This window comes from Sturnira hondurensis, unplaced genomic scaffold (genome assembly GCF_014824575.4).
Source record: "Sturnira hondurensis isolate 20B ecotype Veracruz unplaced genomic scaffold, ASM1482457v3 Scaffold0005329, whole genome shotgun sequence".
NCBI lineage: Eukaryota > Metazoa > Chordata > Mammalia > Chiroptera > Phyllostomidae > Sturnira > Sturnira hondurensis.
Genome location: NW_028077960.1, coordinates 720,208 through 733,482, shown reverse-complemented (window position 1 = coordinate 733,482; position 13,275 = coordinate 720,208).

Below are 13,275 nucleotides of genomic sequence, written 5' to 3'. Positions count from 1 at the left end.
GGAGGAAAAAAAGAGAGGGAGGAAAAAAAGAGAGAGAAACATCAATATGTGGTTGCCTCTTGCATGACCCCCACCAGGGACCTGGCCCACAACTCAGGCATGGGTTCTAGACTGGGATTTGAACCGGCGACCCTTTGATTTACCAGCTGGCACTCAACCACTGAGCCACACCAGCCAGGGCTGATTCTGAATTTTTTCCTCCCTGTTCTTCAGAGCCCCATTCAGCAAAGAAATTTTGGGGGTGACTTCAACTAGAAATGTTCCCTCATCCATCTGAAATTGCTAGTGCTTCCTAGATTCAGCTCTTGGCTGGGTGTGTCTTATCTCCTGTCCTATGAACATGTGGGGGAAGCCTTGGCTTCTGTTGCTCTACCCACTGTCCTCATCTATCTCCTTGGAGTCTGACTCAGATTAGCAGGAGAGGAGAAGGACAGTAGGGTTCCTGGCTGCTCCTGCACCCAGTCCCTGTGGCAGGCTTCCACACATTTAATCCTCACTACAGCCCTATCACCCCCATTCTACTGATGAGGACATGGAAACTGAGAGTAGGTAAGGAACTTGCCCAAGGCTGCATAGCTGGTAAGTGGTAGGGCTGAGGTTTGAACCTAGCTTGGCTTATTCTTCCCCATCACTTAACAGGCCTTTGTCTATTGGCCTGTTTGTGGGCCAATAAATAGGTCTAGGTCCTATAGGCATTCCCTCGAACCATGACAAACTAGGGTAGCCAAGGATGGCTTCCTGATGGTGGCAGAGTGGGGAGGGGGCGGGTTCTGCAAGGCTGAGCCGTCTGAGCCCAGGCTCCTTGGAGGCCAGCTGGCCAAGAACAGGGCATCAGCTAAGGAGAAGGATACACTGGCCACCTTCAGGAGCTTCCCACTCAAGAGATCCTAGAGCAGATTTGCCTTCTCCCACCACACCTTGTGCATATATGAGGTCTGTCCGGAAAAAGTCCAACCATTGTTAATATAACAAGAACAGTGTGAGCAATATTGATGTAACCTGGCAGCCAAGGAGAGTGGACTGGAATGTGCACTCATGAACAATGATGACTTCACTACTAGTTAGTGGGGGCAGTAGATGCTGTTGAGTGAGCGTGTGTACTGTGCAGCCATCACATTCACAATGACTGAGCAAGTAGAGCAAATCTGCATCAAATTTGGTGGTATGCTTAAATATTCCTTTGCAGAAACTATCTGGATTATTCAGAAGTCCACAGCTATGGGCAACTGGTGATTTGCAGCTTCATCACAACAACGCATCTGCTCATGTATCACATCACGTGCATTTTTTTTTTGCAAAACATTAAATCTCCCAGGTTACTCAGTCCCCCTACACCCCAGATTTGTCAGTGCCCTTGACTTCTGTTTTTCCCCAAACTAAAATTACCTTTGAAAGGGAAGAGATTTCAGAACATCAATGAGATTGAGAAAAATACAACAGGGCATCTAATGGTGACTGGGAGAACTGTGTGAAGTCCCAAGGTGCCTACTTTGAAGGGTACTGAGGTATCATTGCCCTATGTACAATGTTTCTTGTATCTTTTTCAATAAATGTCCCTATTTTTCACAGTGCATAGCTGGATACTTTATGGACAGACCTTGTACATATAACTGTAAATATGTACTGTACTATGTAAATGCTTTTCTCACTTAACTCATTTAAAGGCTGACCCCATAGACATCATGGCCATAATACTTCTTAATGGGCAGCTTCTCACTATAAATGGTAGTATTATATAACATACATGTATGTAAACTTATTTTTACTTCTCTGGGCATCCAATCACATACTTGTAGGGGTGGCTAGACAAATATGAGAAACTATAAAATTCTCCAAAAAACTGTAGAAGGAAAGGCATAGAGATATTAGTCATTAAGCTGGATAGACCATGTTGTCTTCTCAGATATTTTATTTGTTTTAAGATTTTATTTATTTATTTTAGACAGAGGGGGAGGAAGGGAGAAAGAGAAGGAGAAAAACATCAATGTGTAGTTGCCTCTCGCACGCCCCCTACTGGGGATTTGGCCCGCAACCCAGGCATGTGCCCTGACTCAGAATCAAATCCGCAGCATTTTGGTTCACAGGCCAGCACTTAATCTACTGAGCCACACCAGCCAGGGCTTCTGAAATATTTTAATAAAATTTGAGTTAAAAATCTCAATGGATTTTTTTTACCTTCACAAAATGGTTCTCAGAGTCACTCAGAAGAATGAATAGGTCAAAGAAACCCAGAAATTGTTGGAATTGAGAGGCTATTTAAACACCAATAAAACAGTGATATAGGTATGAGGGGGAAAATGGCCAATGCAACAGAATAGGTAACTGTCAGTGTGTTGCCACTGTTCAAGGCCAGGCAGGTTCATGGTATTTGTGCAGATGGGAAAATATTCACGGAGCCATTGGGATGTATGGCAAGCCCTTATTTATGGTGGACGAGCCACACATGCTGTGAGCTGTGTGTCTATCTGCATGTCTCATGTCATGGCCCCTGCTCCACAGGGTGGCACCCATTATGGCACCTGTCCCCTTGTGTGTGTCTCATCATCATCACCCCCAGCAGGGAGTCCCTACCTGTTTAAATACTAGAGGGGAACAAAGCTGGCAAGATGCCGGAAATTACATACCATAACATAATTCTGTGCATGCGAGCTCACATGTTATGGGAACACTTTATTGGACCCAGTCTCAAGATTATGGGAACACTAATTATCAGTCCCCTCCAAGGCTGTGGGAACACTGCTCCCCTTAGTTACCCAGACACCTGGGTGAGGAAGCCAGACTGCTTCCACCTACCCTACTGTCAACAAAAGCTCACTTCCCTCAATCCATTGCTAACAGGAGTCCCAGGTCTGGGGCACACGTAAAAGATAAAACTTTATTCAAAAGGACAGTTTTCAAACCGGGAAATCTGTAGCCTCCAGTGGAAACTGAACCTGTAAAGCTCTTATAAAGTTCCCACCCTGGTCCCTGATTGGTTCATTTTTGTGTAAATAAGGATGGCACTGTCTTGATTAGTAAGAATTGTACATTCTGATTAGTTGTTACGGAGCTGCCCTAATTGGTCAGTAAAGATGCAAATGAGCATTTAACTGTGCAGTTCAAGTCTCAGCCCATTGGTGGAAATATAATACCAGCAACTCCTTTGTAAGGGTGGGCTCAGCTGAAGCATACGGGCAGGCAGCTGGCATCTCAGTTGGTGGATTTTCTTTGAAATGCAGTGCGTGAGACGGCTTTGTTAGCAAGGGCTACTAGACACTGGTTATGATTTTGGGCCCAATCAACCTGAAGGAGTCCTTAGTAGGACTCCTTCTTTCTTGGAATCAACATAACCTGAAAACAATTTAATATCTACAAAAATGTCTATAAGTGGTATAAGGCCACTATATGGGGTGGAAAAAAAAGTCTTAGCCAATAAAAATGTGCTGGTACAACTGGTTAGCTATTTGGAAAGTAATTAATCTACATACTGTAAAAACAAATTAATCCAAACAAGATCAAACAAAGAGCTACATGTCACAAAGGAAAGAACCCCTAAGAACTAGAAAGGATGCTAAGTCAGTGTCTGTTTTATCTCTTGTTGTTAAAGGACTTTTTAATTTAAAAAGCAATGAAAGGTACCTGAAAAGGAGAGATCAGTAGATCTGACTACATGAAGATGATTAACCTTTGTTCTACTGAAAACATTAAAAACAAAATTGAAAAGTAAATAATCAGCCAGGAAAATTATTTTAACAAATATAACAAACATAGGGTTAAAATTCTTAGTTAACTTATATATAAGTCATTAAGAATATAAAATGTCAAGCCCTGGCTGATACAGCTCAGTTGGTTGAGCATCATCCTGCAAAGCACAAGGTCACCAGTTCAATTCTCAGTCAGGGCACATACCTGGGCTGAGGGCCAGTCCCCGGTTGGGGTGTGTACAAGAGGCAACCATTTGATGTTGCTCTCAAACATTAATATTCCTCTTCCTCTTTTTCCCTCTCTTTTCCTCTCTCTAAAAATAAATAAAATCTTTTTTAAAAAGATTATAAAATGCCAGTAGATGAGAAGAGACAAGTCACAGAACAATCCAAATATTTAAACTTTCTAGAAATAAGAGAGATGAAAAACTAACATGGCACACCTAAAAAACACTTAAACATTTTTATGATTATAAAAGTGATATATATTTATGGCAGAAAACCTGAAATATAAAACTGACACACTAGTTCACCATCCAGAAATGAGCATAACTAACACTTGCTCTACAGTCTGCAAGTGTTCTTTCCTCTGCCTTTTTTCTTTTTATTATTATTATTTTTAAAATATATTTTATTGATTATGCCATTACAGTTGTTCTATTCCCCCCTTCATTCCCCTCCACCCTGCACACCCCTCCCCCACCATTCCCCCCCTTTAGTTCATGTCCATGTGTCGTAAGTTCTTTAGCTTCATTTCCCGTACTATTCTTGTCCTCCCCCTGTCTATTTTCTACCTACCGTCTATGCTACTTTTTCTCTATACCTGCTCTCCTCTTCTCCTCCCACTCCCCTGTTGCTAACCCTCCATGTGATCTTCATTTTATATGGTTCCGCTCCTGATCTAGCTGTTTAGTTTGCTTTTGTTTTAGGTGTGGTTGTTAATAACTGTGAGTTTGCTGTCCTTTCACTGTTCGTACTTTTTATCTTCTTTTTCTTAGATAAGTCCCTTTAACATTTCATATAATAAGGGCTTGGTGATGATGAACTCCTTGAATTTGATCTTATCTGAGAAGCACTTTATCTGCCCTTCCATTCTAAATGAAAGCTTTGCTGGATAAAGCAATCTTGGCTGTAGGTCTTTAGATCTCATGACTTGGAATACTTCTTTCCAGCCCCTTCTTGCCTGTAAAGTCTCTTTTGAGAAATCGGCTGACAGTCTGATGGAAACTCCTTTGTAGGTGACTGTCCCCTTATCTCTTGCTGCTTCTAGGATTCTCTCCTTCATTTTCATCTTGGCTAATGTAATTATGATGTGCCTTGGTATGTTCCTTCTTGGGTCCAACTCTTTGGGACTCTCTGAGCTTCCTGGATTTCCTGGAAGTCTATTTCCTTTGCCAGACTGGAGAAGTTCTCCTTTATTATTTGTTCATATAAGTTTTCCACTCGTAGCTCTTCCTCTTCCCCTTCTGGTACCCCTATAATTCTAATGTTGGAATGTTTAAAGATATCCTGGAGCTTCCTAAGCCTCTCCTCATTTTTTTTTGAATTCTTGTTTCCTCCTTTTTTTCTGGCTGGATTTTTCTTTCTTCCTTCTGGTCCACTCCCTTGATTTGAGTCCCAGTTTCCTTTCCATCACTATTGGTTTCCTGTGCATTCTCTTCATTTCAATCAGTTTAGCCTTCATATGTTCCTCTAATTTGTGGCTAAAATCAACCAATTCTGTGAGCATCCTGATCACCAGTGTTTTGAACTGTGCATGTGAAAGGCTGGCTATTTCTTGGTCACTTAGAATTATAGGCTCTGGGGCCTTGAGCTGTTCTTGAGTCATAATGTTTGGTCTGTTTGCACCTGTTATGAGGGGTGGAGCCTTAGGTGTTCACCAGGGCGGGGCGACCCAGTGTCTGGGTTGTGACACTGTATGTGGGGGCGGGTCAGAGAGGGGAAAAAAATGGCGCTTTGCTCCGCTCCTCTCTGTCTCAGATTTCTGTCCCCTCTGTGGCTTCCCACAAGCAAATTGGGCCCCTCTGGTACTGGTTCCTGGGTGTGTGGGCCCGTGTACTCTCCAGGACCCTGTGGGTCTCTCCAACGAACTCTCTGTGAGCCTGTGAGCCTCTCCCAGCCCCTCAACCCCAAGAAAGTCTTTCCAGTTGGTGCTTTGAGGCTCTAATTCCCATCTCTGGGGCTCTAGCCTGAGCCGTCTGTCTCACCGTTTGCTCCTTCTCTTGGTTTATCTGTGCACTAATGTGTGACCACAGTCAGCCAGCACCCTCACTGGGTCCACCCGTCACCACCCCACACCTGGGATCCACCAACCACCTCCGCCTCAGCTCCTGGGTCAGTCAGACAAAAGGATCTTTCCAGCCCCACTGCACTCCGCCACTGACTCCGCCCCTCTTACCGTTCTGGCTGAGCGGTTTGTTGTTGTCAGACTTTTGTACAGTTCAATTTTCACTGTTTTGGCTGCATTTTTGTTTCTAAAACTTCACTGTCTTTAAATTTAGTTGTGGGAGGGGGCACAGTGTTTCCATCTATGCCTCCATCTTGGCCTTTTTTCTTTTAAAATTAGGATCATATTGTCAGCATCCCATTTTCTGCCTCTCAAATTAACCAAGGCCTTTTTAAAGCTTATACTCAACACTGGTGACAGTGTATACAGCTCAGGCAGTGTAGATACCATTGAATTGGGCGGAAAGGGGCTTAATTTATCAAGTTCTTTTTCTGAGGCCACAGCGGAGCTGGACTGGGGGCAAGGTGTGACCCCAGTAGACCGAGCAGGTATGGGGATTTTAGATATCCAAAGTCAGAGCACCAGACTCACAAGGGAGCTTTTCTAAAGGACATACTCTGGAGCACCACCCAAGTTCAATCAATCACGACCCCTTCTCCCCAGCATCCCCCAGTTATTCTGAGTTTGCCAGGGACCCTTCTGCCTAAGTCTTGCTGTCCAGGTTTGGATCCAAGTCCACCTCTAGGTAACTGTGTCTTTAGCACTCTTTGAGCCTTGGTTTTAATGGAGATTCCACCTCACAGAGTTGCTGTGAAGATTAGAGGACGTAGTTCAGCAGATGTGTTTAGTCCATTGCCTGGCAATCGCACATGCTCAAATATTGTTAGCTCAAAAGAACAAACTCCAAGTGAGTATTTGCTTTTCATTTTTATAACTAAAGAACCATTAAGAGATTTTGGCTGAACAGAGGTACTGTGAATTCAAATATTTATTGAGTACCTCATGAGAGTCAGGAAACTGTAGCTTTTAGATTTTATTTATTTATTTTTAGAGCGAGGGCATGGGAGGGAGAAAGAGAGGGAGCAAGGCATCAGTACATGGTTGCTCCTTGTGTGTCCCCTCCTGGGGACCCAGCCTGCAACCCACACATGTGCCCTGACTGTGGATCCAACAGGTGACCCTTTGCTTTGCAGTCCAGCACTCAATCCACTGAGACACACCAGCCAGGGCAGGAAACTGTAGCTTTTAAAATGGCAGTTTCTTTAGGCCCTGGCTGGTATAGCTCAGTGGATTGAGCCCGGGCCTTCGAACCACACAATCGCGGTTCGATTCCCAGTCAGGGCACATGCCTGGGTTGCAGGCCAGTTCCTAGCAGGGGACTCATGAGAGGCAACCATACATTGATCCTTCTCTCCTTCTCTCCTTCCCTTCCCCTCTAAAGATAAATAAATAAAATCTTAAAATAAATAAAATGGCCGTTTCTTTAGCTTTCTAGATATCTTCTTGCTAAGTTTCAGTCAGCCCTGCTAACAGTCTTTTCCCTGGTGGACACTTCCTACTTGCCCAAGGTGGTAAAGCACATTGGAGGCAGAAGTGGGCTCAAGCCACTGAATCCAAGTCTGCCCCTTAAATCCCTACCCAATCTCCATCCTTTATTGAGGGAGCTGATGACAGGGGAGTGGGCTGCCTTTGGGCATTGGGGTGAGGGCGAAGGCAACTGTGAACAGCACCTCTGGCTTGGGACCTGCTTGCTCATTAGAGGGTCCCTGTGTCCAGAAGTATCCCCTCTCTTCCTTGAGAAGGGGCTTGGGCCAGAGCCTCACCTGCCCTGTCCTTGCCCTTTCTCAGAGCCTGTTGCCCATATAAGAGCTGTCATTTCCAATCCCCTCACAACACTATGCCTTGGCATAGTAAGTGTTCCAGTCAAATGTACTTTATTCTATTTTGTGGAAATATTTTAATTGAATGAGACAGTTTTCTGATTGTAATAAGATTAATTAATTGAGTGGACTGAGTATCCTTGGATCTAGTTGGCTTGTCTTCGTTTAAGGAGGAAAGTGGGGACTTTTTGCCACAAAACTGGTTTAAATTTTTCTTTTGTGCCAATAAAATGATCAGGAAAGCACACAGAGAAGGTTTTTTTTCATATTTTAAATTTAACTGCCTGCTTCACTCACAGAGCCAAGTGGCAGCCTCTGCTTGGCATTATCAGGATGTGACCCAGTTCTCTTGGCTTATGAGGTTTCTCCATTTCTCTTGAGAAAAGAAAGAAGTTTTAAATTGAAAATATTTTTTTTGTTTCCCATGGATACCAGTCTCCTAGTCCAGAGGGACACAGTTGCTAATTCTCTTGAGCATAACTGACCAGAGGCAGCTGATACCCCCAAGCTCTTTATCCATACCTGGAGCAGACAGGCAGGCAGTTACAGAAACTCAGAACAGCTGTAGACCCTGACAGCTTCCTCATTATAGAGGTGTGGAAACTGCACACCTGTCTTCCCCCAGAGAGGGAAGGGGCATGCCCAAGTTCCAAAGAACCTTTGACTACTAACAAATTCAGTTTGGTTCAACCAAAACTGACACAAGCTAGCCCCTGGGTTAGGTGTGCAAGTGGAGATAGGTCCAAGGAGGTAGCACAATAGTCACATCACATTGTGATGGTTGTGTAAACTGGGTGAACAGAGGGGGCAACGACATAGAAGGCAATGTAAGGAGTCATGCATGTTGCCTTGGACTTGTAGGGAGGAAGTACAGTCTGGGAAAGTGTACTTCAAGAGGGGTGTGTCTGCACCAGATTTTGAAGGATAAATAGGAGTTCACCAGGTGGACAAAGTGTGGAGAAATATGTTCCATACAGAGTCAACACTATGTGCAAAGCCAAGTTTGTTCTGGCAAACATGAGAGCCACGGGAGGCTCTCAGAGACAGCACATGTTCAGATTTGTGCTTCAAGAAATGTCCCTCTGGGCACTGCCATAAAGAACGGTCCAGAGTGGGAATCTAGTCTGGGATCCCCCAGCTCAATTCATTGCTGTGGAGAGGGAAGAGCAAGGCCAGATCCTAGAAACATTCAGAAGGTAGAGTTAACAGTTCCCGCCTTAGACAGCCACTCAGGTCTCCCAAGTAGGTCCCAGGAGGGAGCAGGTGAAGAGAAAGGAGGGTGACACCCTTCCTTTTGGACAAGCTCCTTGGCAACCCAATGATTTCTTCTTCCTCTGAATATGCTGTGGGTGATAAGACTTACAATAGCAGCAACAGCTCACAGTGAACCTCTTCTTCCTTCAGCCAGAAAACATTACATGTACTTTACCTGCATAATGCATTGTGTTGAGGAAGACTATGAGGTAGGTCTGTTTCTTATCCCATTTCACCAATGAGGAAACCCGGGCATAGAGATAGTCAATGATTTTCCCAAAGTCACTAAGCTTAGAAAGTGGGAGAGTGGTGGCTCTCTCAGGCTGACCCAGGGTGCCCTTGACCCACCGGAAATAGATGTGTGCTCCACATTCACATAGGACTTAATTGACTTCCCCAAATTATTGTAACAGGAAACAAGAGTCTAGATTTTCCTTTGAGAAATTAAAATAGCTTCATTCACAGCACTAAAAATCATTCCCCAGGAGTACCAGGCCCCAGGCCTTGACATCTTGTTCCCTCCTGCATTGATGCCAGGTCCCTCCTACCTGGTGAGAGGCAGTGGGGAGTCCAGTGCAGCAAGAAGGGTCTGGGCTCAAACGCACTTACTCCTTGTGTGGCTCTGGGCAAGTCCCTCTCCTCTCCAAGCCTCAGCAACTGACCAGCTGTGTCTACATGGGTCCCTCTCTGAGCTGCCATGGTACACCTGGCATCTGGCACACTGCCATTGACTGCTGCTTCCCTGGCCTTGCCTCTGGCTTTCTCCAAGCTGGGGTAATCTGAGGACACAGGGCCACCTTTGGAAAGGGGCCTCACAGGGTGAGCCACTAACCCCAGAAACTGGGCTCCAGGCCTGTCCTCGGGAATCAAGCTCACTGTTAGTGGAGCTTCTTTCTTTTGTAGGTTCCCACCCCTCAGCCAACCCTCAGGCACCCCAACAGCATAGCCTTCTCTATTTGCAGGCCCACTCTGTCTCTGCCTGTCAGGAGTCTGTTCCCCATTCAAGGCTCCATTCTGCCCATCTCCACCCCAATATCATGGAGTGTCTCCCCACCCGCTCTCAGCCTCACTGTACCCCACCTGCCACTGGGCACTTGCTGGATACTGACAAACTCCCATGGCTGCCACAGGCCTCTGAAGCATACCCAGGGCCTGCAAAAGACATTCACATAGTAACTGCAGCTAGGGTTGTGGATTGATGGAGATAAGGAATCTGCTGGATGAAATTCTATCTGCTTCCCATCTCTCTCTCTCTCTCTTTCTCTCTCTCTCTCTCTCTCTCTCTCTCTCACACACACACACACACACACACACACAACCTGGCCCATGTCTCCATTTTGGTTTGCACTGGCCTTCTCTCCAGCTCTGCGTGGTCTGTCTTTGGGGCTTCTACCCACTCAACCTTAGTCTTCACTGGGCTATTCCAGATGCTTACCTGGCTCCTGCTAAGTATTCCCACCCTACCCTTTTCACTGGAACATGCCCTGACTTTGGGGCAGAGGCTGGCACTGTTCCTGGGAAAATAAGAGGAACATGGCTTGGAAGCTGGCCATCTACTGGCTCCAGGAAAATCCGGGAGAAAACAGATCCTTCCAAGTGAGGCCAGAAATGTGGGCACTGAAAAGCAAGATTAAGAAGCTCTTTCCTCTCTTCCCACTTGCTAGAGAGCAAACAATAGGGTCAACTGGTTCCCGCTTGATGGGTTACCTGCCACCCTTCTTCCTCCTGCGAGATAAACCAGCTATTGGTGCCAGATTAATGGCTACAAGTAAAAGCAAAGTGCCCTTGTTGTGGCCCCCTGTCTCTCAACCCCTGTGCATAAGGAGGCTGAACTCTAAGCCCCAGGAATGGACAATTTGTAACGAAATCAGACAAGCCTCTTAGCTGCTGATAGTATCAAGGCCTGGGGAGATGCAGACTTATTTCCTAATCTCCCACAGAGCATCTGTCAACTCCATCACACAGCAATGTCATTCTTGTGTGCAGCAAACACCTTTCATGTGGCAGATTGTCAACTGCTTGCCTGGAAGCTCACTACCCACCTCCTCTAGCCCCTTCCCTTTGCTTGGCTCGGGCTGCACAGATATATTCTCATATTCTCTCTCTCTCTAAAACACGCACACACACATACACACACACATGCACTCTGATTCATTCATAAATTGCCTGCTCTGCACCATTTGCAGAGACAAAAGAAAGAAAACATAAAAACCTCTTTGGCAGTGTTAGAGCACCATTGGCAGTAATGGTATTCCAGCAAAGGGTACCATTGGCAGTAATCATTCTGAGGAATTTCTAGAAGCTAAAAGCAGATGAAAACAAGCAAAATGAGAAACCCATTGGTGCTGCATAGCCTGTCACCCACCCAGACAACTCTGAGAATTAGTTTCCCCACCAGAGCCTAGGGAGTCCCCAGCTCTGAGCAGCCTCAGGAGCTGCATCCAGCATAGTCTCTATGTGCTGAGTTAGTGAGGGCTCTAGGAGGCCTGCACAGAACAGGGGGAAAGCACAGGAGAGTCTTGGCCTAGCAGCAGCAGTTCCTGCCACGCCAGAGTCTTCTTCTCCACTGCTCTTGGATATTACAGCCTATCACCCTCATGAACACCCTGAGGTCCTCTTAGTAGAAGCTGTAAGAATGGGTGGGTGGGGTACAGGCAGCATGGCCTGAACCTGCCCCTCCCTTCCACAGCCTCTTGGTTCCACAGTAATCATGAGACCTGGGACATGAGGCACAAGAAATCCTGTGGTTTCTGCCTCCAGATGGCCATTTGCTCCCAGTTCATTCACTTGGAAGTGAACACATCTTGTCCACCCTTCATCTAGTCCACACTACCCCCAACAAGACTCAAATTAGGTCAGGGAATCCTGTGTGCTACACCCCTCTGGACATTCATAATATGTTGTAGGTTATTAAAGGTTCTGAGAAGCCTTACAGCGTATTTTATTGTGTAATTTGTATTCAGTGTAACTTCAGATCGTAAGTGTGCAGTTCAACCCATTTTGATGAGATAACACTCATATAACCCACAATTATACCAAGATTTAGGATATTTTCATCACCCCAGAAGAACCACTCTTTCCAATTATTCCCCCACCCCAGAAGAACTACTTTATGACTCTGTAACAATAGGTTAGTGTGACTGTTCTAAAGCTTCATATAAATGGATTCTCATACAATATGTGATCTTTTGTGTCTGGCTTCTTTCACTTAGCATAATATCTGCAAAATTCACCCCTGTTGTTCATGTACCAGTAATGCATTATTTTTAATTATTGAAGAGTATTCTTATGTAAGAATATATTTACTACAATTTACTTTTATTCTATTAAGTATTAATATTTAGGTTTTCCAGTATCTGCTTGAACAAAGATGCTATAAACACCTCTGTACTAGGGTCTTTTGTGAACATACATTTTGCACTTTCTCTAGGGATTTATAACTAGAAATGGAATTTGCAGGTGTATGCAAATGGCTAAAAAGTTTTCCAGAAAACCAGTTTACACTACCCACTCCACCCCCTGAAATGTTTGAGAGTTTCTGTTGCTCTATATCTTTTATTTGGTGTTTCTGTAGTAACTTTAAATATTTTTTTAACTCACCATTTCCCAAACTTATTAAAACACTGAACTTTTTTCTTTATAATCCTTTTTAATATCCCATGGAATTAGTATGTTGTAGAATTAGTTTTGGACAGTGAGAATCTAGACCTTCATTTGAATAGAAGAAATCAAAACATGAGTTACAACAATAAATCACCAAAATATGAAAAGAAAGAAAAGCTCAAAAGAGGGCATGAAGGTGAAAAATCAGAAGAAAAGACCTGTAGTGCAAAGGAGTGAGTTCAGGAAATAACATTGTGAAAAGTCTGACCCTCGTTTTCTGACAGGATGTCACAACCAGAGCAGGCTATCATGAAAGAGAAAGAGAATTCAGAAATTACTAACATGACTGCCAAAATGAAGGTCACTTCAAAATAAAAAGAGAATGCTGAAAATGCAAAAAGGAACCTGGAGAGAGAACAGAGCTCAAGAAAGTCAGAAGAAAATATTCCCAAAGTGATGGGAGGCTTGAATTCACAGGTTGAAAAACCACGCCTTTCAGGGAAGACTTGAGAAAAAAACATCAAGACCAGTAGCATTTGCATCCTGGCTGGTGCAGCTCAGTGGATTGAGTGCCAGCCTGTGAACCAAAGAGTCACCGGTTCAATTCCCAGTCAAGGCACATGCCTGG